At 49.0% G+C, this 27,335-nt stretch overlaps 1 pseudogene across 1 annotated transcript; it reads right to left on the bottom strand.

The window, feature by feature from the left end:
- On the bottom strand, positions 1 to 27,157 carry LOC308511644 (annotated as a pseudogene). The gene is made up of 4 exons: positions 27,122 to 27,157; positions 25,033 to 26,263; positions 21,282 to 21,442; positions 1 to 1,247 (listed from the first exon to the last, which is right to left on the bottom strand). The product of its transcript is annotated as an uncharacterized misc_RNA (transcript).
- Between the last annotated feature and the right edge of the window lie 178 nt (positions 27,158 to 27,335).

The raw sequence follows: 27,335 nt of genomic DNA, 5'->3' as shown, positions 1-27,335 counted from the left end.
CTACTTGCACCTGGACTGGTGCTCTGCCAGGAGGGGCTGCAGGACCTGCATGAGCTCCTTCTTGAGCTCCCTGGTGAGCATGGCTCCACTGCTGTAATCCTTCCTGATTTGCTCCAGCTTGTCCTCATCCTCGAGGAAGAAGGTCATGTACATGAAGGACACGTCCAGGTGGCCATTTCCCCCAAACTGCCTGTGCTCCTCCATGATGTGTCTCCCTCCATAAAACACATACTTGTTGACCTTGGTCTTGATCTGCTTGGCTGTGTCTGTGAGGAAGTGGGCCAGTTGGGGTCACTGGCACTCCTTTGGGTCAGAGTCCCCTGCAGGGAGGGGAAGAAGGTCGAGTGCAGCAGGGTGGTTTAGGATAGAAGATCCTGGGTGTGACATCTCTTGTCATCCTGAAGTAAGGATCCTGGTTGATGGCACAGGGGCTGAGGCCCTGGACGTCCATCTCGCTCCCGAAGTTCTGTGGGAATGAGTTACTGAAGAAGGGAGCAGCCTGGATGGCAGGAAAGCTGATCTTCCCCTTGCAATCACTGTCTGCAAAGCCAAAAAATGCCTTTCACTTGGTTGAAGGTCACGTGCTTCTGATCTTCACCATATTCTTGTAGAAGTCTGTGCTCACCCCCATGTAGTCGAGGTCAGAGAAGATGGGCTTGTTGATGTCAAAGCCACAGGTGATGATGTCCTTGGCATTTTCCATGGAGTAGCCATAGGCCTGGTCCAGTGTCAGAACTTCCACAAGTACTTCTACTCATCTGCCATCCGGATGAGCAAGAGCACATTCAACATGTCCTGCAGCCACTTTGTGAAAATGAACGGGATGTGGTGGCCTACATGCATGGCTTTGGAAGAGGGGCCCCTGCCCATTTACCAGCGAAACAGCTTCTTGTTTTCATAGGCATCGAGGGCTTGGTTCATGTCTCTGTTTGAGAAGAAGGTGCATCTGTGCAGGAAACAGTGCAGTCTCTAGCCCGTGACTCTCTCTATTCTGTTTATCAGCTCTTGGTCAATGTTACTGCTTCCAAACAGACAATGAGCTTGTCATAGTCACTGCCTTTTGCACTGTTCTTCTGTTCATTTCAGGGGTCCACAAAATCCATTTCAGCTTCCATGGCACCCGGACCACTAACCCAGGTGCAAGGCTCTCTGGAAGGCAGTGGCCTTGTAGCTCTCCCCCGTGGCCACGTTGTAGCTCATTTTTAGCAATAACAGCCTCTTCCCTGCAGAATCAATTTCATCCTGGGCTGCGGGGGACACTGAAGAGGTGGCCTGTGGAGTAGCTGAGATCTCTGTGCAGCTGGGCTCTTCTTTTATAGTCTTCCCCCTCTTACTGTTTCCTTTTTTAAGCCCCTTTCTTCTCTTTTCTTCTTGTTCACCCCACCCTGCAGCTATTTGCAGTAAGAATTTCTTAGAAATCAACCAGTTTCTCACAAACACTTGAGCCTCTTGACCAATTCCTCATGAGAAAGTCCAATCAGGTTTTGGTTGTGAGTGTGTGTATTTGGGGGAGGTTAGGTGTAGAGACCAAGGAAACCCACTCTAAATTCAAACTATTAGCCAGTCATTGCATCATTAGCTGGTGATTAGCCACCCCACACTGCAAGCTGGCCTCCATTTAACCTCCACACTCACTCCCCATCTAACATCCTTAGTCTCAGTATGAGAACTGAGTTTTCATTTGTCCTCATGGGAAGAAAGGCAGACTCCAAGTGCCCTGTGGGTATTGTGCACTAAGGCAATGTTGTGAAAGATCAGTTCTGGGGTCACAGGGACCTGAATTTCCAAAGACAGCTTTGACTTTTTTTAAAAAAAATATTTTTATTCATTTCAGAGAGGAAAGGAGATGGAGTGAGATGAAAACTTCAATGATGAGAATTATTGATCATGTGCCTCCTGCACACCCCCTACTAGGGATTGAGCCCATAACCTGGGCATGTGCCCTTGACCAGAATCAAACATGGGACCCTTCAATCTACAGGCCAATGCTCAGTCCACTGAGCCAAACCGGTTAGAGCTGGCATTTTCTTTTCTTTTTATTGCTGAAAGTATTATACATGTCCCTTTTTTTACCCTAGTGACCTCTCCCAGTACCTTACCCCCAAATCCTTCACCATCCCGTTGTCTGTGTCCATGGGTTATGCATATACGCACATGAGTTCAGTGGTTGAATTCTTCCTCCCTCCACCCTCTCCTTCTTTCCCTATGAGGGTTGCCAGTGTGCTCCATGTCTCTTTGACTCTAGGTCTATTTTTTCATCACTTTATGTTCTTAGTTATTTTTCACATATGACTGAGATCATATGATATTGATCTTTCTCCCACTGGCTTATGCAAATTAACCGCCATCTTTGTTGGGTTAATTTGCATACTCATCCTGATTGGCTGGTGGGCATAGCAGAGTGATGCCAATTTCCATGTTTCTCTTTTATTAGTATAGACTAGAGGCTTGGTGCACAAAAATTGGTGCACTGGCGGGGGGGCGTGTCCCTCAGCTCCACTTGTGCCCTCTCACAGTCTGGGACCCCTTCGGAGATAATGACCTGCTGGCTTAGGCCCGCTCCCGGTTGGCAGAGGGCAGGCCCAATCCCTAGGTGCAGCCCCTGGTCGGGCTCAGAGTAGGGCTGATTGGGGAGTTGGGGCGCCACCCTCAGTCACGATCAGGGTATGGCCGATTGGGTGGTGGAGGTGCCACACCCTGTCACAATCAAGGCAGGGTCAATGGGGAGGTTGCGGATTCACCCCCTCTCATGCACAGAGCAGGGCCGATAAGGGGGTTGCGGCACCACCCCCTGTCACACACAGAACAGAGCAGATCAGGGGGTTGGGGAGCTTCCCGCTATCAGGCACAGAGCAGGGCCGATCAGGGGGTTAGGGCGCCATCCCCTGTCATGAACAGAGCAGAGAGGATAGGGAGTTGTGGCCCCGCCCCCTGTCACACACAGAGCCGCAGGGCGATCTGGGGGTTTGGGCGTTGCCCCCTCTCACACTGCTTCAGGGGCCAGGAGGCCTCGTGGCTCCACTGATCAAAGTCCTGGGAGGCCTTGCGGCTCTGCTTGTCACCAGGGCAGTGAGGTCTCGCTGCTCAGCTGATCCAGGTGCTAGGAGGCCTCACAGCTCCGCTGATCCCAGGTTCGGGAGGCCTCACGGCTCAGCTGTTCTCGAGTTCGGGAGGCTTTATGGCTCTGCTGATCCCGGGTTTGGAAGGCCTCTCGGCTCCACTAATCCCGTTGCTGGGAGGCATATTACCCTTTCACTATATACTATAGAGGCCTGGTGCATGGGTGGGAGCCATTTCTTTTGCCCTGAAGGGTGTCCCGGATCAGGGTGGGGGGTCCTGCTTGAGTGCCTGGCCAGCTTGGATGAGGGGATGGTGGCTATTTTCAGTTAGTCACACCACCTACAGGGTGGGTGTCCCCCCTGGGGTGCCTGGCCAGTCTGGGTGAGTGGCTGAGGGCCGTTTTCAGGCTGTCTGGTGACTAAAGCTCCCAACCTCTCCTTTTTTTCTTTCTTTTTTTTTTTATTCTGGGATTTATTTTCCTTCTATGGCTGTCACTGCAGCTGAGAGCCAGCTTTAGCTCTGAGGCTCGGCTCCAGCTCTGAGACCTCGGCTGCTGAACTCAGGTATCTGGTTTGTTTGGCTTCTATAATTGGAACACTGTTGCAAATCCAGCTTGGCCGGCTGGTTGAAAGCATGGTGTTTATTTAGCTTCTATAATTGCAGCATTGCTTCTTAGAGTGCAGCTCAGAGGCCAGCAGTGGCAGGCCGGGAACCTTGGCTTCCTCCATCACTGAAGCAAGCAAGCCTCCTGTTCGCTTCAGCTGCCTGGCTCCCGACCGCCATCTTGGTTGGCAGCTAATTTGCATATCACCCTGATTAGCCAATCGGAAGTGTGTTGGAGGTATGGTTAATTACCATGTTTGTCTATTATTAGGTAGGATAAAAAAACCAAGTAACCAACATGACCAGTCACTATGACATGCACTGTGGCTGGCCAATCGGCCTGATCAGGGGTGGTGCTGACCAATCAACCTCTCACGTTCCCTCCCCTGGGCTGGCCCAGCCCCAATTAGCCTGATTGGGGGAGGCTTCTGGACCCCACCCATGCATGAATTCATGCACTGGGACTCTAGTCCTATCTAATAAAAGAGAAACATGGTAATTAGCGTACATCCGCTACACTTCCCATTGGCTAAACAGGGTGATATGCAAATTAACTGCCCACAAAGATGGCAGTTAATTTGCATACAGAGGAGCAATGATGGGAGGCCATAGGGAAAGGACGGTGATTGGAAATACAGGCAGCAGGCAAGAGCCGGGAGGCATGGCCCCTGGCCCTGAATGGGAGAACCGGCCATCTTTGCCCGCCCCCCTGCCGGTGATCAGAGAAGCCAGAGCAGGGCACCGAAGAGGCCGGTGCCTGCCTCTTCCCTGGCCGCCCCTGCCAGGGATGAGGAACCAGAGATCCCATAGCAGGAAAGGGGGGCCTGCAGCTAGTCCCCCTGTGCGCCTGCCCCTGGGTCACTGCAGTGATCAGGGAGCAGGGAAGAGTGGTCACTAGCCAGCCCCCATGTGCGCCTGCCCCTGGGTCGCCATGGCGATCACAGAGCAGGAAAGGGCGGCCTCTAGCCAGCCCCCCTGTGCACCTGCCCCTGAGTCACTGCAGGGATCATGGAGCAGGAAAGGGCTGTCTCTAGACAGCCCCCCTGTGCACCTGCCTGTGGGATCGCCGCAGCGATCATGGAGCAGGAAAGGGGGGCCTCTAGCCAGCCCCCCCTGTGCGCCTGCCCATGGGATTGCCCCAGAGATCATGGAGCAGGAAAGGGTGTGAAGTATGGTACCTATTTGCTTTGTTTAACAATGGACAGGTTACTTTGATTTTCTAAATTGTATAAGTCATCCCATTCGATTGAATGCCTTATCGATTGAATGACTCTTCCATTGATTGTTATCATACTGGTCTTAGAGAGCACATTCTTCTGTACCTGGGAAACAGGACAGCACAATTACCCTAAATTGTTTTAGTGGCCACAGGTGGTGCGTTCCAGCTGACTCAGTGGTCCAGAGACCAGGACAGCACAATTACTCTAAACTGTCCTGACAACTTAGTGGTCAGGAGACCCAAGGGTTCTAGACAATGTTTACCTGTCAATTCAGTGACCCCGAGACCCGACACTGTAATTAACATGCTTAATTCTGCTTCTGTAATCTGCTTTTTTGGGAGCCAGGTGCCACATTCCAAACCCTGGGATGTAATCAATACCTTTGTGATTTTGCCTATATAAGTCTGGTTTTGCCACCATCTTAGGGCTATGAGATTTGGGAATGGCCCCTCATAGTCCAGGATTGCAATAAATGTGACTCTTTAATTCGACTTCTTGAGGTGCCCTTCTGTGATTCGCGGGGTACGTTACAACAGGTGGCCTGCAGCCACCCATGTGTGCGCCAGCACCTGGGTCACCACTGCGATTCCTGAGCAGGAAAGAGCGGCCTCTAGCCAGCCCCCCTGTGCGCCTGCCCCTGGGATTGCAGCAGCGATCAAGGAGCAGGAAAGGGGGGCCTGCTGCCAGCCTCCCTGTGCGCCTGCGCTTGGGATCACTGTGGTGATCCCAGAGCAGGAAAGGGCGGCCTGCAGCCATGCCCTGTGTGCACCTGTCCCTAGGTTGCTCTGGCAATCCCACAGCAGGAAAGGGCGCCTCACCCTGGCCACAGCTCAAGGGAGAGTACAACATGCAGTGGAGGCCAGGAGCCTGAGAGATCAACAGAGAGGGGCACCTCCCAGGTGTGGCTGGGAACAGGCCCACAGCAGACAGACAGACACACACACACACACACACACACACACACACACACACACACACATACACACACACACACACACAAAGAGGACCCCTGCACCGAGCCTCTGCTGCCAGACTGTGGCCATCAGTAGGACATCTACTGAGGGCTCCTGGACTGAGGGGCAGGCTTGGCTGAGGGAACCCCATCCCCCAGTGCAGGAATTTCGTGCACCGGGCCTCTAGTATATATATAATTAAGAACAATGTCAAAAAGTTTACTGACTATCTTTCTTCTAGGAGTTTTCTGGTTTTGCATCTTATAGTTAACTCTTTAATCAGTTTTGAGTTTATTCTGATATATAGTGTAAGAAAATGGTCTAGTATCTTTTTTGCATATATTTGTCCAGTTTTCCCAGCACCATTTATTGACTAGAGTGATGGTGAACCTATGACACGTGAACTCATTTTTTAGTTGATTTTTCTTTGTTAAATGGCATTTAAATATATAAAATAAATATCAAAAATATAAATCTTTGTTTTACCATAGTTGCAAATATCAAAAAATTTCTATGTGTGACAGGGCACCAGAGTTAAGTTAGGGTTTTTCAAAATGCTGACATGCCGAGCTCAAAAGGTTCGCCATCACTGGACTAGACTGTGCTTATCCCATTGAATGTTCTTCCCCCCTTTGCCATAGATTAATGGCCCGTATAGGTGTGAGTTTGTTTCTGGGTTATTCCGTTTCATTGAGCTATACATCTTTTGCCATTACCATTTTGTTTTGATTACTAGGGGCTTGTAGAATAGTTCTATCAATGGTAGCATGATACCTCCAACTTTGTTCTTCTTTCTCAAGATTGCTGTGGCTATTTGGGGTCAAAATTTTTGGATTATTTGTTCCAGTTCGATGGTAAATGGCACTGGTATGTTGATATTGATGGTGTTGAATCTATATAATCCTTTTGGTACTATGGACATTTTTTACATTAATTGTTCCTATCCATAAGAAACAGTATATGCTTTTATTTATTTGCTTCCTCTTCAATTGCGTTCTTCAGTGTCTTATTATTTTCAGAGTTCAGACGTTTTTACCTCTTTGGTTAAATTTACTGGTAGGTATTTTTGATGCAATTGTAAATGGGATGTTTTCTTAATTTCTTTTCTGATGTTTCATTATTGGTACATAAACATGCTATGGATTTCTGAACACTAATTTTTTATCCTGTAACTTGACTAAATTCATTTACCAGTTCTAATAGCATTTTGATGGAATCTTTAGGATGTCTGCGTTGAGACCATGGGAACTGTCCCCCTTGGGGGCAGACAGTGCGGGCGGAATGTGTTTCAGGGCTGTGCTGAGAGATGGAGAGGAGACAGAGTAAAGGGCGGGAAGGCAAGTTCACAGGAGGGAAGATGGGAGGCGGAGAGTCAGTGAGGCTGTGGAGGCCGGGCTCTGCTGGCAGAGAGGGGGGCCTTGATGGTGAACAGGAGGAAGTGCAGGTCGCTTGTGTCACAAGGCCGAGGACCGGGGACAGGCTGTGGGTACTGTGGGTGCAGACGCTGACATCATTCTGATGAAGCTTTGGGATTCATGCTGAGGCAATAAGGATTCCCCAAAAGGGCTGGGCGGCGGTTAAGGAAACAACCACATCAGGACCACATTCACCCAAGCTGCTCCGAGAAACCAAGTGCAGTTGACGTCCTGACAGCGGTCGCACTTGTCCTCACGGGTCACACTTTAAAATGCCATGAAGGCCAGGGGCCCAGCATGAGATGGGCATGGATTCCGGAGAAGGTCGGCCCTGCCCGCCTCCTCGGGGCCCCCTCAGGACCCCCGGTGAGGGGCCCCCCGCCCCTCCCCAGACCCCTGAGTAACGGTCACTGCTTCGGGTCCCCTCAGAGCCAATCGCCACCACCAGCGGCCCGCAGCCTTCCACGTGTCTTGTCGCTGCAGACGCCTGTCTCCGGTGCCCTGCCCTCACCCAGGACCTACGGAGACCCCAGCCGCCTACACCTGTGACCCGCCGGCCTCCTCCACTCAGCCTCAGCCTCCGACCCGCTCCTGTGCCTGCAGACATGGCCACTCCTCCGCCCTCCTCTGAGCGCCAGCGCTACCATCCAGACTGCGAGGCCGCCATCAACCACCAGATCAGCCTGGAGCTCTACGCGGCCTCCGTGTACACCTCCATCCCCAGCTACTTCCAGAGGCACAACTGGGCCTGGCAGCAGGGCTCCCAGTACTTCCGGAAGTGGGCCCTCAAGACAAGGGAGCAGGCAGAGCGGTGGCTGTGGCTGCAGAGCCAGCACGGGGGCCGAGTCCTGCTGGAGGACTTGCCCTGGCCGCAGCAGCACGAGTGGGACAGCAGCCTGATGGCCCTGGGGCTGGCCCTGCTCCTGGCGAAGAGAGTGGACCAGGGCCTGCGGCACCTGCACCGCCTGGCCACCCACCGGGAGGACGCCCACCTGTGCGAGTTCCTGGAGAGCCACTGCCTGCACCCACAGGCGGCCTTACTCCAGGAGCTGGGCGACCACATCAGCCAGCTGCGCCAGATGCAGGCCCCCGAGTCCTGCCTGGAGGAGGACCTGCTCCACAAGCTCATCCTGAGCGACGGAGAGTAGCACTGACCAGGACTGCCTTCCAGAGAGCCGTGGGGGCCTCCCTGCCCCGTGCCCGGATGCCATTGGCCATATAGTCCATGAAAAACGGGCACTTCAGTTCTGGGTTCAAGGTTCACTGTCTCTTCAAATAAAGTCATTGGTTCTTAAATAAATAAAGGTCTTTCTCTGATTCCTGTGATGAAATCCCTCACATTTCAGTTTTAAAACAAGTATCCAGGAGTCTCCACCAAGGACTCAATTAGGTGCAGCTCGAGACCCTGGATGGAGGAGGGAGGAGTGATTCCATAGGACCCTTATGGAGGGAGGAGGGATTCCATAGGACCCTTATGGAGGGAGGAGGGATTCCATAGGACCCTGATGGAGGAGGAAAGAGGGATTCCATAGGACCCTGATGGAGGGAGAAGGAATTCCATCGGGCCCAGATGGATGGCGGAGGGATTCCACAGGACCCTGATGGATGAAGGAGGGATTCCATAGGATCCTGATGGAGGAGGAAAGAGGGGATTCCATAGGACCCTGAATGGAGGGAGGAGGTATTCCACAGGACCCTGATGGAGGGAGGAGGGATTCCATCGGGCCCTGATAGAGGGAGGAGGGATTCCATCGGACCCAGATGGAGGTGGGAGAAGGGATTCCATAGGACCATGATGGAGGAGGGAGGAAGAATTCCATAGAACCCTGATGGATGAAGGAGGGATTTCATAGGACCATAGATGGAGGCAGGAGGGGTTCCACAGGACCCTGATGGAGGGAGGAGGGATTCCATAGGACCCTGATGGAGGAGAGAGGAGGGATTCCATAGGACCCTATTGGAGGAAGGAGGGATTCCATAGGACCCTATTGGAGGAAGGAGGGATTCCATACGACCCTGACGGAGGGAGGAGGGATTCCATAAGTCCCTGATGGAGTGAGGAGGGATTCGATAGGACCTTGGATGGAGAGAGGAGAAATTCCTTAGGATCCTGCTGGAGGAGGAAGGAGGATTTCCATAGGACCCTGATGGAGGGGGAGGAATTCCAGAGAACCCTGGATGGAGGAGGGAGGAGGAATTTTATAGGAAGCCTGGATGGAGTTGGGAGGAGGGATTCCATACGACCCTGATGGAGGGAGGAGGGATTCCATAGGACCTTGGATGGAGGAGGGAGAGGGAGTCCATAGGACCCAGATGGAGCAAGGGAGAAAGTATTCCGTATGATCCAGTTGGAAGGAGGGAGGAGGGATTCGATAAGATCCTGGATGGAGGGAGGAAGGATTCCATAGGACCCTGGATAGAGGAGGAGGGATTCCATAGGACCCTGATGGAGGGAGGCGGGATTCCATAGGACCCTGATGGAGGAGGAAAGAGAGATTCCATAGGACCCTGATGGAGGGAGAAGGGATTCCATCGGGCCCAGATGGATGGCGGAGGGATTCCACAGGAACCTAATGGATGAAGGAGGGATTCCATAGGATCCTGATGGAGGAGGAAAGAGGGGATTCCATAGGACCCTGAATGGAGGGAGGAGGTATTCCACAGGACCCTGATGGAGGGAGGAGGGATTCCATCGGGCCCTGATAGAGGGAGGAGGGATTCCGTCGGACCCAGATGAAGGTGGGAGATGGGATTCCATAGGACCATGATGGAGGAGGGAGGAGGAATTCCATAGAACCCTGATGGATGAAGGAGGGATTTCATAGGACCATAGATGGAGGCAGGAGGGGTTCCACAGGACCCTGATGGGGGGAGGAGGGATTCCATAGGACCCTGATGGAGGAGAGAGGAGGGATTCCATAGGACCCTATTGGAGGTAGGAGGGATTCCATAGGACCCTATTGGAGGAAGGAGGGATTCCATAGGACCCTGACGGAGGGAGGAGGGATTCCATAAGTCCCTGATGGAGGGAGGAGGGATTCCATCGGACCTTGGATGGAGAGAGGAGAAATTCCTTAGGATCCTGCTGGAGGAGGAAGGAGGATTTCCGTAGGACCCTGATGGAGGGGGAGGAATTCCAGAGAACCCTGGATGGAGGAGGGAGGAGGAATTTCATAGGAAGCCTGGATGGAGTTGGGAGGAGGGATTCCATACGACCCTGATGGAGGGAGGAGGGATTCCATAGGGCACCGATGACGGGAGGGAGATATTCCATAGGAGTTAGGGAGGTGGGATCCCATAGGACGCTCGATGTAAGGAGGAGGGATTCCATGGGACCATCATGGAGGAGGGATGAGGGATTCCAAAGGATCCTGATGGAGAAAGGAGGAGGGATTCCATAGGGCCCCGATGGAAAGAGGAGGAATTCCATAGGATCCTGATGGAGGGAGGAGGAGGGATTCCATAGGATTCGGATGGAAGGAGGTAGGAGGGATTCCATGGGGCCCTGATGGAGGAGGGACGGGGGATTCCATAGGGCCCTGATGTAGGAGGGAAGAGGGATTGCATAAGACACTTATGGGGGGAGGAGGGAATCCATACGACGCTGATGGAGGGAGGAGGGATTCCATAGGATCCTGGCCAGAGAGAATAGGAATTCCTTAGGATCCTGATGAATGAGGGAGGAGGGATTCCATAGGACCTTGGATGGAGGAGGGAGAGGGAGTCCATAGGACCCAGATGGAGCAAGGGAGAAAGTATTCCGTATGATCCAGTTGGAAGGAGGGAGGAGGGATTCGATAAGATCCTGGATGGACGAGGAAGGATTCAATAGGACCCTGGATAGAGGGAGGAGGGATTCCATAGTATCCTGATGGAGGAGGGAGGAGGGATTCCATAGGACTCTGATGGAAGGAGGATGGATTCCATAGGACTGTGATGGAGGGAGGAGGGATTGCATACAACCCTGGATGGAGGGAGGAGGGATTACATAGGACCCTGTTGGAGGGAGGAGGGACTCCATCGGGCCCAGGTGGATGGCGAAGGGATTCCACAGGACCCTGATGGTTGAAGGAGGGATTCCATAGGATCCTGATGGAGGAGGAAAGAGGGGATTCCATAGGACCCTGAATGGAGGGAGGAGGTATTCCACAGGACCCTGATGGAGGGAGGAGGGATTCCATCGGGCCCTGATAGAGGGAGGAGGGATTCCATCGTACTCAGATGGAGGTGGGAGAAGGGATTCCATAGGACCATGATGGAGGAGGGAGGAGGAATTCCATAGAACCCTGATGCATCAAGGAGGGATTTCATAGGACCATAGATGGAGGCAGGAGGGGTTCCAAAGGAACCTGATGGAGGGGGGAGGGATTCCATAGGACCCTGAGGGAGGAGAGAGGAGGGATTCCATAGGACCCTATTAGAGGAAGGAGGGATTCCATAGGACCCTGACGGAGGGAGGAGGGATTCCATAGGTCCCTGATGGAGGGAGGAGGGATTCCATCGGACCTTGGATGGAGAGAGGAGAAATTCCTTAGGATCCTGCTGGAGGAGGAAGGAGGATTTCCGTAGGACCCTGATGGAGGGGGAGGAATTCCAGAGAACCCTGGATGGAGGAGGGAGGAGGAATTTCATAGGAAGCCTGGATGGAGTTGGGAGGAGGGATTCCATACGACACTGATGGAGGGAGGAGGGATTCCATAGGGCACCAATGACGGGAGGGAGATATTCCATAGGAGGTAGGGAGGTGGGATCCCATAGGACGCTAGATGTAAGGAGGAGGGATTCCATGGGACCATCATGGAGGAGGGATGAGGGATTCCAAAGGATCCTGATGGAGAAAGGAGGAGGGATTCCATAGGTCCCTGATGGAAGGAGGAGGAATTCCGTAGGATCCTGATGGAGGGAGGAGGAGGGATTCCATAGGATTCGGATGGAAGGAGGTAGGAGAGATTCCATGGGGCCCTGATGGAGGAGGGACATGGGATTCCATAGGGACCTGATGTAGGAGGGAAGAGGGATTGCATAAGACACTTATGGGGGGAGGAGGGAATCCATACGACCCTGATGGAGGGAGGAGGGATTCCATAGGATCCTGGCCAGAGAGAATAGGAATTCCTTAGGATCCTGATGAATGAGGGAGGAGGGATTCCATAGGACCTTGGATGGAGGAGGGAGAGGGAGTCCATAGGACCCAGATGGAGCAAGGGAGAAAGTATTCCGTATGATCCAGTTGGAAGGAGGGAGGAGGGATTCGATAAGATCCTGGATGGACGAGGAAGGATTTCATAGGACCCTGGATAGAGGGAGGAGGGATTCCATAGTATCCTGATGGAGGAGGGAGGAGGGATTCCATAGGACTGTGATGGAAGGAGGATGGATTCCATAGGACTGTGATGGAGGGAGGAGGGATTGCATACAACCCTGGATGGAGGGAGGAGGGATTACATAGGACCCTGTTGGAGGGAGGAGGGACTCCATCGGGCCCAGGTGGATGGCTAAGGGATTCCACAGGACCCTGATGGTTGAAGGAGGGATTCCATAGGATCCTGATGGAGGAGGAAAGAGGGGATTCCATAGGACCCTGAATGGAGGGAGGAGGTATTCCACAGGACCCTGATGGAGGGAGGAGGGATTCCATCGGGCCCTTATAGAGGGAGGAGGGATTCCATCGGACTCAGATGGAGGTGGGAGAAGGGATTCCATAGGACCATGATGGAGGAGGGAGGAGGAATTCCATAGAACCCTGATGCATCAAGGAGGGATTTCATAGGACCATAGATGGAGGCAGGAGGGGTTCCAAAGGAACCTGATGGAGGGAGGAGGGATTCCATAGGACCCTGAGGGAGGAGAGAGGAGGGATTCCATAGGACCCTATTAGAGGAAGGAGGGATTCCATAGGACCCTATTGGAGGAAGGAGGGATTCCATAGGTCCCTGATGGAGGGAGAAGGGATTCCATAGGACCTTGGATGGAGAGAGGAGAAATTTCTTAGGATCCTGCTGGAGGAGGAAGGAGGATTTCCATAGGACCCTGATGGAGGGGGAGGAATTCCAGAGAACCCTGGATGGAGGAGGGAGGAGGAATTTCATAGGAAGCCTGGATGGAGTTGGGCGGAGGGATTCCATACGACCCTGATGGAGGGAGGAGGGATTCCATAGGGCACCGATGACGGGAGGGAGATATTCCATAGGAGTTAGAGAGGTGGGATCCCATAGGACGCTCGATGTAAGGAGGAGGGATTCCATGGGACCATCATGGAGGAGGGATGAGGGATTCCAAAGGATCCTGATGGAGGAAGGAGGAGGGATTCCATAGGGCCCTGATGGAAGGAGGAGGAATTCCATAGGATCCTGATGGAGGGAGGAGGAGGGATTCCATAGGATCCTGATGGAGGAGGGACGGGGTATTCCATAGGGCCCTGATGTAGGAGGGAAGAGGGATTGCATAAGACACTTATGAGGGGAGGAGGGAATCCATACGACCCTGATGGAGGGAGGAGGGATTCCATAGGATCCTGGCCAGAGAGAATAGGAATTCCTTAGGATCCTGATGAATGATAAAGGAGGGATTCCATAGGACCTTGGATGGAGGAGGGAGAGGGAGTCCATAGGACCCAGATGGAGCAAGGGAGAAAGTATTCCGTATGATCCAGTTTGAAGGAGGGAGGAGGGATTCGATAAGATCCTGGATGGAGGGAAGAAGGATTCCATAGGACCCTGGATAGAGGGAGGAGGGATTCCATAGTATCCTGATGGAGGAGGGAGGAGGGATTCCATAGGACTCTGATGGAAGGAGGATGGATTCCATAGAACTGTAATGGAGGGAGGAGGGATTGCATACAACCCTGGATGGAGGGAGGAGGGATTCCATAAGACCTTGATGACAGGAGGGAGGTGGGATTCCATAGGACCCTAATCGAGGGAAGAGGAATTCCATAGTACCCTGATGGACGAGGGAGGAGGAATTCCATAGTAGCCTGATGGAGGAGGGAGGAGGAATTCCATAGTACCCTGATGGAAGGAGGGAGGATTCTATTGGAACCAGATGGAGGTGCGAGAGGAGATTCCATAGGACCGTGATTGAGGAAGGAAGAGGAATTCCATAGGACGCTGGATGGAGGAAGGAGGGATTCCATAGGACCCTGATGGAAGTAGGAGGAAGTCCTTAGGATCTTGATGGAGGAGGGAGGAGGGATTCAATAGGATCCTGATGGAGGGAGGAAGGAATCCATAGGATCCTTATGGAAGGAGGGTGTAGAGATTCCATAGGATCTTGATGGAGTAGGAAGATGGGTTTCCATATGGCCCTGTTGGAGGAGGGAGGAGGGATTCCATAGAACCTTGATGTAGGGAAGGAGGAGGGATTCCATAGGACCATGGACGGAGGGAGGAGGAATACCATGGGACCCTGATGGAGGGAGGAGGGATTCCATAGGACCCAGATGGATGGAGTGAGGAGGGATTCCATAATATCCTTATGGAGGAGAGAGGAATGATTCCACAGGTCCCTGATGGAGGGAGGAAAGATTCCATAGGACCCTGGATGGAGAGAGGAGGAATTCCTTAGGATCCTGCTGGAGGAGTAAGGAGGGATTCCATAGGACCCTGATGGAGGGTCGAGGGATTCCAGAGGACCCTCGATGGAGGAGTTAGGAGGGATTTCCAAGCACCCAGATGGAGGGAGGGCGAAAGGATCCCTAGGATCCTTTTGGAGGGAGAGAGGAGCGATTCCATAGGATCCTGGATAGAGGGAGGAGGGATTCCATAGGACCCTGGTTTCCGAGAGGAGGGATATCCTAGGACCATGTTTCAGGGTTGGAGGACGGATTCCTTAGGATCCTGGATGGTGGGAGGACGGATACCATGAGACCCTGATGGAGGGAGGAGGGATGCCACAGGATCCTGGATGAAAAGAGAGATGGGTATTCCATAGGATTCTGATGTAGGGAGGGAAGGAGGAGGGATTCCATAGTTCCCTGGATTGAGGGAGGAGGGATTCCATAGGACCCTGGATGGAGGGAGGAGGGATTCCATAGGATCTTGATGGAGGAAGGAGGGATTCTATATGACCCTTATGGAGGTGGGAATAGGCATTCCATAGAATCCTGCATGGAGTAGGAGGTATTCCGTGGGACCCAGCATGGAGGAGAAGTTATTTCATGTGAACCTGGGTGGAGGAGGAGGTATTCCGTGGCACCTGGGAAAACACAAAATTAACCTACACCTTATTAACAATGCATATGAGGGTGCAGATAGGTGGATGGTCTTCGACCCTTTGAATGTGGATGAATGTTCATGCTAAATGTATAAAATATATCCTTAAAATCACAGCTGTGCTTACCTCTGGTAAAAGGGTGAATAGAATGGGATTGGGCATGGATTAAAAGAAAGTATTCTTGTATTTAACCTACAGTTTTTGGTTTACTAAAATATGCAGATATTAACATTTGTTAACATCTGGGTAGCAAGATGGAGACCCCTTACTCTAAGAACAGAGTAAATGAAATTGCAACACTGCAGATGATCCTTGGTCAATTGTGAGAGTAAATAGCTGCTCTGTGAAGAGCAGATCTGTTTTAACTTGCTCAGCTCTAACCCTACCCCATCCCTCCTTACATAGGACAGTAAAGATCTTTGGCATCTGAGCCTTTTAATCTCCCTAACTACACTCCAAGACAGTGAATGAATTTAAGACAATTACAGACCTGCAGAGAAGGGAAACAATAGGACACATTTTCCTGCAAGCAAAAAAAAAACAAACTACTGTTCTAATGTGAGAAATATTGTGTTTATTTTGGCATCAGAAAGTGTTCCTGTTCTACCTATAAGCTCTATGCCATGTATCCCCAAATGAGAAAGAAACTGAATAACTAACACACTCCACTCTCCCATTTTGAACAAAACCCTAGTAGTGAAATGGACATCACAATTCTAGATCAGATCCATGCTACTTACCGAGGTGAATCAAGTAAGTCCTTTATTCATACATATAAATGGAAAAGGTTTGCCAGATGCATGAGGAGGATAAAATAGAGGATCACAATAAACACACAAAACTATGTCATTGTGGGGGAAACTCAGATAAAATATTGAAATAAAAGATAATTTTACTAAAAATTCAAATTCCAATTCTCAGAATTTTAAGGGAAGAAAATAGATTTATAAAATTAAAATGAAATATCTACTATAGAAGAAAACAATTAGAGGACAGATCAAGCACTTGCAAGATAGAAATATTTGCAACAGCATGGATTGACCTGGAGAGTATTATGCTAAATGAAATAAGCCAGTCAGAGAAAGGTAAGTATCACATGATCTCACTCATATGTGGAATCTAATGAACAAAATAAAACCATGAAAAAATAGATCCAGAAACAATGTCATTTTGATTTTTAAAAAAATGAAAACTAAAAGGGGAAGTCAGTGGAATATTCTGATGTTGAAAAATGTTGCCACATTACAAGGTATCAGAATTATCTTAAATGTGCTTATTATAAGTGATCAAAGTCATGGTAACAACTACCTGTAAGACACAATCTTCACACGCTGTCTATTTAAGAAGCAAAAAAAGGGGACAATTTAGAAAGATAAGTACTCTACATCAATAATCACTCTTCAGAAATATTTGCTTTGGGAGATGGTAAACAACTACAGCAGGCTCTTTTGCAATAGCCATATTTCCTAATGTTAACTGCCATAGCCAGAGTAGGATGAATACTTGGAAGATGCTGATGTTCATACAGTAATGTAACCTCTTGTATTTAAGAGTGAAGAGAGTTCTAGAAACATTATTTGGAACTCCTGATGCTCATTCATTATGTTTCATTGGCTAATTTTATATATATATGTATATATATATCTCCTATCTAATAGTAGACAAAAATGGTAATTAACCATACCTCCGACATGGCTAATCAAGGAGATATGCAAATTAACTGCCAACCAAGATGGCGGTTAACTGCCAACAAAGATGGTGGCTAATTTGCATATGGCAGGCAGGGAGGGGCAGAGCCATCCTGCCTGCCTTGCTGCCATCCAGGCCTGCTATTTGCGACCAGGGCAGCAGGTGGCCCTTATGAGAACAGACCCAGGGCTGGCAGCAGGACCACAGCAATCAGCCAGCAGCCACGCCCACAAATGGCCCTCCCACAGGGATCCTGGCTGACAGTTGCTCATGCACTGCTCTGCCTATGGCCACGCCCACAAACGGCCCTCCCATGGGGATCGGAGGCTGCCAGGTGTTAATGCATGTATCTGCCATAACGCACACCTGGGCTGCCTTTTTCGTACGCAAACTATGCAGCTGGCAGAGGGGAGTGGGGCCGCTGGGAGCAGGGTGGGAACTTCCCGGGGTTTGCGTCAGGCAGCCCAAAGCAGAGTGCAACTATCCCAACAGGTAGCTGCTTTCTCATTCACTTACTTGCTCATTCATTCACCCATTCACTCACTCATTCACTCACTCACCAAACCCTCTCAGGTCCATGGCACCAGGCCAGGCACAGAAGTTGAAGTAGTATAAGACAGAGCTATGTCCTCAAGATGTTAGTAATTCAGTATGCAGCCAGGAGAGGGGTCCCAGGCCACTGGGAACAGGGGGGAACTTTCCAGGGTGGGCTTCAGGGAGCCCTGTGTGAGGCTGGAACTTCTGCCATGTTGCCATGGCAATGCGGCAGAAGTTCCCGCCCCTTAGCTGCTTGTTCATTCACTTACTTGCTCATTCATTCACTCATTCACTCATTCATTATTCACGCACTCAACAAACCCTCTCAGGTCCATAGCAGCAGGCCAGGCACTGAAGATGAAGCAGGATAAGACAGAGCTATGTCCTCAAGATGTTAGTAATCCAGTAGGACGAAGCAGACACATGAACGAGGCAGTTGTATGCACAGATGCAGTGTACTAGGTTCTGTGAGGGCTGTAACATACGCTGACTTTGTTCTCTTGACAAAATGGGGCCTCGGGAGCCAGGCCGCCCAAGCCTGTAGGCCTGTGCCTAGGCCAGGAGTGGCCGGGGTCCCGGAACATGACAGAGGGTGCAGGTCAGGTTGAGGGGTCTAGCCCCACCCCTCACCCTCACCCCCAAGTGCACAAGTTTTTAGAGAGATAGGGAGAGGGAAAGAGGGATAGAAACATTAGTGATGAGAGAGAATCATTGATCAGTTGCCTCTTGTAGGCCCCTACCGGGGATTGAGCCTTCTTGCCCCCACCACCTGGGCACATGACCTTCAACAAAATGTTACCTGGGACACTTCAGTCCCCAGGGTGAGGCTCTTGGCGAATCTTCTGAGCTTGGCGTGTCAGCATTTTGAAAAACTCTAACTTAACTCTGGTGCGGTGTAACATATAGAATTTTTTTTACATTTGCAACCATACTAAAACAAAGATTTATATTTTTGATATTTATTTTATATAATTAACTGCCATTTAACAACAACAACAAAAATCAACCAAAAAAATGAGTTCGCGTGTCACCTCTGACATGCGTGTCATAGGTTCGCCATCACTTCTACCCAATGGTCCAAAACAGCTAGGATTCACTTGATAATTTCAATAAGGGATAAATGTAATTTCTGTTGCACATCTATCATTCCTCTTTGGAAAAAGTATATGTCATATGACAAATAGGGACAATAGTGAACTTTTAAAGGGCTTTGAATATACTGGGCATTACCTTCAGGCTACTTGTCATTTTTCCTATGAAAATGTCACTTCGTTCGTTTCCTTAAACGGAGATATTCTCCCTGTGCTTCATACTCCAGGAAACAATAATATTAATATTAATAATGATATTAATAATAATACTAATTTACAAGCAATGATTTCTAGAATAGATTGAGTTCCCACTGAATTGTGGTCACTGATTTTCTATTCCTTAGCTTCATATTTTAATTTATACCAACCATCTTAAGTCATCTTAGCTGTATTAATATATTTAATTCTATTTCATTGATTTGCAATTTCAGCCTGCTTCACTTAACACTTACTCAGAAAGAATGTACTTCAAAGGTGATGTCTGAAGAAAATCTTTAAAATAATCAGATGGCAAAAATTGATGGGAAATTGATTATAGGGAAAATATAGTGTTTGTATCTTTAATTGCAAGAGTTTGAATATTGGACACACTGCCTCATACAAAAGGAGAACTGAACCAATGTGTGCTGAATAACTAAATGAATCAAAAATGTATTTGAGGACAAGATTCAAGTTGCTGCCATGGTTGAAGAATTACATCTAATCTGTAATTTGTGTATTAGTGTATCATTGGCTATGACCAAGAAAAATCCATGCTGCATTGAAATTGTAAAACACCTAATGTTATGTGCTAAGGAGTTTATTATTTATTTTTTGGAAGTTGAAGTAGATGGTTATCCTGAGAATTAGGGAAAAAAGTAAAATAGGTTGGTATGGATTTTAAAAGAGGCATTTGTTTCAATAATGTGGGTGTGATCTACAATTTCTAATCATGGAGAATAGCAAGAATTTACGGTACCAGGAGATGGACAGCCCGACTTCACAAAGGGCTGTCCATCTCCTGAAGATGTGAACACTCATGGCCCTCGGGCGGGCTTTCTCCCCATGATAGCCCGGAAGCCGTGGTAGACCTTTGCAAAGGCAGACTCACAAATTGATGGAGACGAAACAAAAAAAGTTGATCATATTTTCTCTTCTGGCCAAAGTAGAGTAACAGGTATCAGATTTATGCCCTGGAGCACGTGAAAAAATAATGAAAGAAAATAAGATAAAATTATGAAAGACACTGGACATCAGGAAGCAGGGACAGATGCCTCACAGATAGGAAATAAATGAGGTGACTCCTATGATGGCTCCACATTCCTTCTGTTTCTAGGCCACAGCTCAGAGAGGTCACGCTATGTAAAGGAGATGGAGCTAAGACACCACAGAGAACAAGGTGGGTAGAGATCTCAAGGCAGACAACCAGAGAGCAAAATGAGAGAAAGAGACGGAACTCTAGAATCTTGCACCCCACAAGAATGATTCAGGGGATTACTGATCAGCTCGTGTGTGAATACATTATTAGAAGCCAGGAAAGAAACCACTGGAAAGGATTCTTGATAACTGATACTCACACAGGGCCTGCAATAGTGACCTTTACTGTCAGCCAGACTAGAAGATCTCTAGATGCACAGGCATTGAATAATTTACATGGAAGGGTCTTGCTTCAGTAGTGAGGAACAGTTAATTAACCATACCACATGGTCTAACAGTATTTAGCCATGTACTATCACAGGGAACTGCTCTGGTTATTTAAATCAAATCTTAAAAAGGATCCCAAAGAATCAAGCTGTTTCCAAGAAACACAACAGTATCTAAAAAGGGCAAATATTATTTGTAAAAAGAAAATGGATGGTGAACAACACATGGGTTTTAAATAAAGACAGGATCCGTAGTAGGGCACTGACCTATCCTTTGTCCTCAGGCTTTACTATGGCACTGTTTTTCTGATTATGTTGAAATGTTACCTTAAAAGATAATTGATCTTGATTTCTGAGGGGGATTTGGGGTGCCATCTTAAGTTGTATACCCAATGCCTCACTCACTTCACCCATATTTGGGCAGATATCAAAACCTGACGGCTGTGAGTACATAGAAAAAACATGGTTCTCAGAAGCTCCCGCCTTTCAATTGTTACCTATAATTTATCCAGGAGAAATGAAAGTACTTGTATGAAGATGTGAACACGTGAAATATTCGTGACCCCTTGATTTCCAAACAGCTTCAAACTGGAATCAGTCCAAAAGTCCATCAAAAGATGAATGGGGAGCTGACCTGTGGAGGAGTGCCCATACACGGGAACAGTTCTGTACCACAAGCAAGAATGCAACCTTGCCGGCCATCCCTGGACAATGCAGGCTGTGCAGGGGCACGTGCTGACCCACCTCGGGAAAGAATAAGCATGAGTCAGCACCAGGCAATGGTCTCCTAGCAACGGGGCCGCTGGGACAACAAACCCCTGAAGCCACTGGGCGCCCTGAGCCAAGGGCGCCATGGCGTGCCAGAAGTGGCCCTTACCTGAGCCCCACAAGGGGTGGCTGTTAAAGTCGGACCTGAGGAAGAAGGCGCTCATAGAGTCAGGGCTGATCAAGCCGTGGCAGTCAGGGCCGAAGCTGGACAAGAAGCCGGAGCCCAGCAAGAAGTGGCTGCTAGGGCCAGGACCGCTGGAGCCCGTGCCCCTGGGCATGGAATGTAAGCCCTGGTTCAAGGACAGGGACAGGTTGCCTTCCCGCTATCTCTCCAGGCAGAACAACAAGCTTGGGAAGTGCCCCACCTCCATGGACAGCCGGCGGTGGGTATTTGTGAAGGAGGGACTGGACGACTTCAGAACGGGCTGTCCATCTGCTGAAGATGTGATCACTCGTGGCCCTCGGGAAGGCTTTCTCCCCATGATTGCTCATAGAATTCCCCGCCCTCCGCCCAAAAAGATTCACAGGCAGCCGCCCACGGGAGCGGACCTGTGTTCCAAGCTCTCGCCAGCCCAGCGAGCACGGAAGGCCTTTGTAGAGAACATTGAAGCCAGCCTGACCCAGCATTCCTTGGTTAACTGCCCGAATCTGGAGGAAGCTCTCCCTCCAGACCTCCTGCTCAAGGTCCTGAAAGTGCTAGATCCTGACAGGGAGCTGGAGGACACGTGGGCGTATTGTGAGGGCACCAAGGAAAGAAAGAAGACCCCCACACACCTGTGTGAAGAACATCCTGAGGAGGTCAACCTGGAGCCTCCCCAGGCAGTGAACCTGGAGCCTCCTCAGGCAGTGAACTTAGATCCTCCCGAGGCAGTGAACCTGGAGCCTCCCCAGGCAGTGAACCTGGAGCCTCCCCAGGCAGTCCACCCCAAATCTGCCTGGAAGCTCAACCTGGAACCTCCCGAGGAGGACAACCTGGAACCTGAAGACCAAGCCTACGTGGAAACGGCCAAGGAGAGTCTCCAGTCATATTTATTCAGTTTGTTTCCTGAGGAAGAGACAAATGCAGCATGCACAACGGATATCCCCAAAGATCCTGGGCTCCAAAAATCAAGAAGAAGAATTCGTGAATTCTGCAGATGGATCGATGATAATTTTGGAGACATAGGCATTGATGAAGAGGACCTCATGAAACAGTTTCAAGTTGAGTTAGAGGTCCCACTCACCCATAATACAGTCAAAATAAAGAAAATAAGCCAGCTACCTTTGAATATAAGGCCCTGCAAACAGCTAGATGACATACAGCAGAGAAAATTCTCCATGCAGGAAGGTAACTGGGAAAGGAAACTCCGCAAACAACAAGACCCTTATAAACCCAAACGGGAGAAGATAAGGTATGGAGCATGGTACCTGGACCCCAAATCCTGGAAAAAGCTGGTCAATGACCAGCCCTTTCCCGACCCTAAAGTCGTCCCTGACAAGGAACATTTGACCGATGGAAGGCATCTTGAACCAGACATTATTGATGAACTTTATGGACCAATTGCCTTCAAAGATTTCATTGTAAGCAAGGGCTACAGGATGCCAGGTGTGATTGAGAAGATGTTTATGAGGAAGGGATGGAACTATGAGTCTGTGAAGACTCCTATACACCGAGTAATGAAACTCCTCTCCAAACCCAAAGAGGAGGATTCAGGGGACGAAGAGGATTAGAAAATTTTCTATTTACTGCTCACTTGGCTAGTGTGTCTCTCTCATTTTAACATAAGTCAGAATTCACCATGAGTGCCTCACTGTGTATGGACAATTTGATTCCACAATATCTGTAGATTTTTAACACCTATTTCTAATAAAACTTTCTGAATTAGCTTCTGCTTCAATGTGTTATGTATTTTACCAACTATGAAGTTAATATTTATATATACTCCTCTTGGTTTTGATTGTGTTAGGAGTATTATATTTTCATTTCAATTATTCATTAAAAATGACCATAAATAAATGAATTACTTAAAAAGGATCTTGTTGCCCAGCCTATGTGGCTCAGTGGTTGAGTGTAGACCTATGTATCAGGAGGTCATAGTTTGATTCCTGCTCAGGGCACATGCCCGTGTTGCTGGCTCGATCCCCAGTGTGTGTGTTGGGGCGGGGGGTACATGCTGGAAGCAGCCGATTAATGTTTCTGTGTCATCATTGATGTTTCTCTCTCTTCCTCTCCCTCTCTGAAAATCAGTAAAAGTATATTAAAAATTATGCCAGCTACAACTTGGGATGAATTCCAAGATAATCGTGCATAATGAAAGAACTATCGCTCCGATAATACTCAATTTATAATGCATTACGACAATTATTTTGTTAAGCACAACTTGTAACCCGTAGCCGAAGTAATTTTATGCATTTTTTTTTAATTGTCCATGGCTACCTTTGCACTACGACATGAGAATTTAGGAATTATCACAGAGATCATATGGCCTGCAAGCCTAAAATATTTGCTATCTGATTTTTTACAGTAAAATTTACTGTCCCCCTGATCTAGAAGGAAAATATATTCATACATATATTAAATCAATTATTCCACTCTTTAGCTGAACAGAAGATAATACATGCTCATCTATGGAATAGAATAAAGTAAAATATTTTTATAAAATTAACTATTTAGTTAGACCTTTCTGAACACTTTTCAAATCTGCCTATGACTTTTAATATTCTTAGGGTCAAAAATCCCTGAGGCATATCATCATATTTATGATAGTCCCTGTTTCTTGTAATATCTCTCCATGTGATCACTTGTCATACAGAGATTTCCCATGACTCCAAAAATGTGGGTGTTAAATGTGAGGTAAAGCAGCCTGAACATGATAAAGACAGACTAACTTTCTTTCCACTGAAATGGCTAATTAATTCAATGGGATGTCCACAAAGGCAGGTTGGCCAGGAAACATGGATTGTATGTCACATATATATTCTATCCCTACACCCACCACCCATGGGACCAAAATTAATTTATTTAGGGTATTGTGCTAAGGAGTCGACCCTTCACCTCCATGAAGGGATTTCCTGGGATATTCTTCTGCTTTCCCAGACTACACAGGGCACAAGACTGAATGTTTTCTTTGGTGCCTAGGGCTGCTGTTTGTTCTCTACAGCCCAGGACACCAGCAAGGCACTGCTCTTTGCAGTCCTCCGAGCCAATCAAGTGTCAGGACAAAGGTTTCCACAAAGAACACACATTCCCCTCAGCTGCCACAGGGTGGGGGCACAGTGTCTGCTTAGGGCCAGTCCCTGGAAGCAGCGTGGGGAGGCTCAGGGAAGGGCAGAGGTTCCAGGAGAACACATGAGGTATGGATTTCAGGAAGTGAGCTGGAAAGTTTCTCCCACAGACTCAACTTAATAAAAGGGGCCACCTGGGGCTAATACTCAGTGTGAAAAGCAGCTTTCAAGCTGGGAGATCTCTCGGTCAAAAGCACAGCTAGCATTTCTGTTTGATTTTGGGGGGATGGGATGAAATAGGCCTGTGCCCATTAAACTTCCTGAAATGAACACCTAGACCAAAGGCTGTATAACCATCAGGCTTTAAGGGTCTATGTAGAGTGGGATGTTGTCCAATGGAAGTCCTCCTAGGGGCAGAGCAGGCAGCTCACAGGGTGTCTTTGGAAAGGATGACACAGGGAGAAACAGTACTGACAGACACACAGAGTTACAGACACCAGGAACCGGAAGCCACGTGACAGAGCCTCTGGATAAATTATGGTTCCTTCTGTGCAGATATAAAATGGGCATTATTGAAAGTCATAGGACAGCTCTGGGCAGGGGTGGGGGTGTGTGTCAAGAATTCTTTGAATATCTCCTCCCTGGCCGCCTTGCACCTGGCCTGGTGGTCCGCAAGGAGGGGCTGCAGGACCTGCATGAGCTCCTTCTTGAGCTACCAGGTGAGCATGGCTCGACTGCTGTAGTCCTTCCTGATCTGCTCCAGCTTGTCCTCATCCTGGAGGAAGAAGGTCATGTACATGAAGGACACGTCCAGGTGGCCATTTCCCCCAAACTGCCTGTGCTCCTCCATGATGTGTCTCCCTCCATAAAACACATACTTGTTGACCTTGGTCTTGATCTGCTTGGCTGTGTCTGTGAGGAAGTGGGCCAGTTGGGGTCACTGGCACTCCTTTGGGTCAGAGTCCCCTGCAGGGAGGGGAAGAAGGTCAAGTGCAGCAGGGTGGTTTAGGATAGAAGATCCTGGGTGTGACATCTCTTGTCATCCTGAAGTAAGGATCCTGGTTGATGGCACGGGGGCTGAGGCCCTGGACGTCCATCTCTCTCCCGAAGTTCTGTGGGAATGAGTTACTGAAGGAGGGAGCAGCCTGGATGGCAGGAAAGCTGATCTTCGCCTTGCAATCACTGTCTGCAAAGCCAAAAATGCCTTTCACTTGGATGAAGGTCACGTGCTTCTGATCTTCACCATATTCTTGTAGAAGTCTGTGCTCACCCCCATGTAGTTGAGGTCAGAGAAGATGGGCTTGTTGATGTCAAAGCCACAGGTGATGATGTCCTTGGCATTTTCCATGGAGTAGCCATAGGCCTGGTCCAGGGTCAGGACTTCCACAGGTACTTCTACTCATCTGCCATCTGGATGAGCAAGAGCACATTCAACATGTCCTGCAGCCACTTTGTGAAAATGAACGGGATGTGGTGGCCTACATGCATGGCTTCGGAAGAGGGGCCCCTGCCCATTTACCAGCGAAACAGCTTCTTGTTTTCATAGGCATCGAGGACTTGGTTCATGTCTCTGTTTGAGAAGAAGGTGCATCTGTGCAGGAAACGGTGCAGTCTCTGGCCCGTGACTCTCTCTATTCTGTTTATCAGCTCTTGGTCAATGTTACTGCTTCCAAACAGACAATGAGCTTGTCATAGTCACTGCCTTTTGCACTGTTCTTCTGTTCATTTCAGGGGTCCACAAAATCCATTTCAGCTTCCATGGCACCCGGACCACTAACCCAGGTGCAAGGTTCTCTGGAAGGCAGTGGCCTTGTAGCTCTCCCCCGTGGCCACGTTGTAGCTCATTTTTAGCAATAACAGCCTCTTCCCTGCAGAATCAATTTCATCCTGGGCTGCGGGGGACACTGAAGAGGTGGCCTGTGGAGTAGCTGAGATCTCTGTGCAGCTGGGCTCTTCTTTTATAGTCTTCCCCCTCTTACTGTTTCCTTTTTTAAGCCCCTTTCTTCTCTTTTCTTCTTGTTCACCCCACCCTGCAGCTATTTGCAGTAAGAATTTCTTAGAAATCAACCAGTTTCTCACAAACACTTGAGCCTCTTGACCAATTCCTCATGAGAAAGTCCAATCAGGTTTTGGTTGTGAGTGTGTGTATTTGGGGGAGGGTAGGTGTAGAGACCAATGAAACCCACTCTAAATTCAAACTATTAGCCGGTCATTGCATCATTAGCTGGTCATTAGCCACCCCACACTGCAAGCTGGCCTCCGTTTAACCTCCACACTCACTCCCCATCTCACATCCTTAGTCTCAGTATGAGAACTGAGTTTTCATTTGTCCTCATGGGAAGAAAGGCAGACTCCAAGTGCCCTGTGGGTATTGTGCACTAAGGCAATGTTGTGAAAGATCAGTTCTGGGGTCACAGGGACCTGAATTTCCAAAGACAGCTTTGACTTTTTTTAAAAAAAATATTTTTATTCATTTCAGAGAGGAAAGGAGATGGAGTGAGATGAAAACTTCAATGATGAGAATTATTGATCATGTGCCTCCTGCACACCCCCTACTAGGGATTGAGCCCATAACCTGGGCATGTGCCCTTGACCAGAATCAAACATGGGACCCTTCAATCTACAGGCCAATGCTCAGTCCACTGAGCCAAACCGGTTAGAGCTGGCATTTTACTTTTCTTTTTATTGCTGAAAGTATTATACATGTCCCTTTTTTTACCCTAGTGACCTCTCCCAGCACCTTACCCCCAAATCCTTCACCATCCCATTGTCTGTGTCCATGGGTTATGCATATACACACATGAGTTCAGTGGTTGAATTCTTCCTCCCTCCACCCTCTCCTTCTTTCCCTATGAGGGTTGCAAGTGTGCTCCATGTCTCTTTGACTCTAGGTCTATTTTTTCATCACTTTATGTTCTTAGTTATTTTTCACATATGACTGAGATCATATGATATTGAT

Source organism: Myotis nattereri, assembly GCF_964212035.1.
Source record: "Myotis nattereri genome assembly, chromosome: X".
NCBI lineage: Eukaryota > Metazoa > Chordata > Mammalia > Chiroptera > Vespertilionidae > Myotis > Myotis nattereri.
Note: the sequence above shows the minus strand (reverse complement) of the source record. Positions and strands in the feature narration are given on the sequence as shown.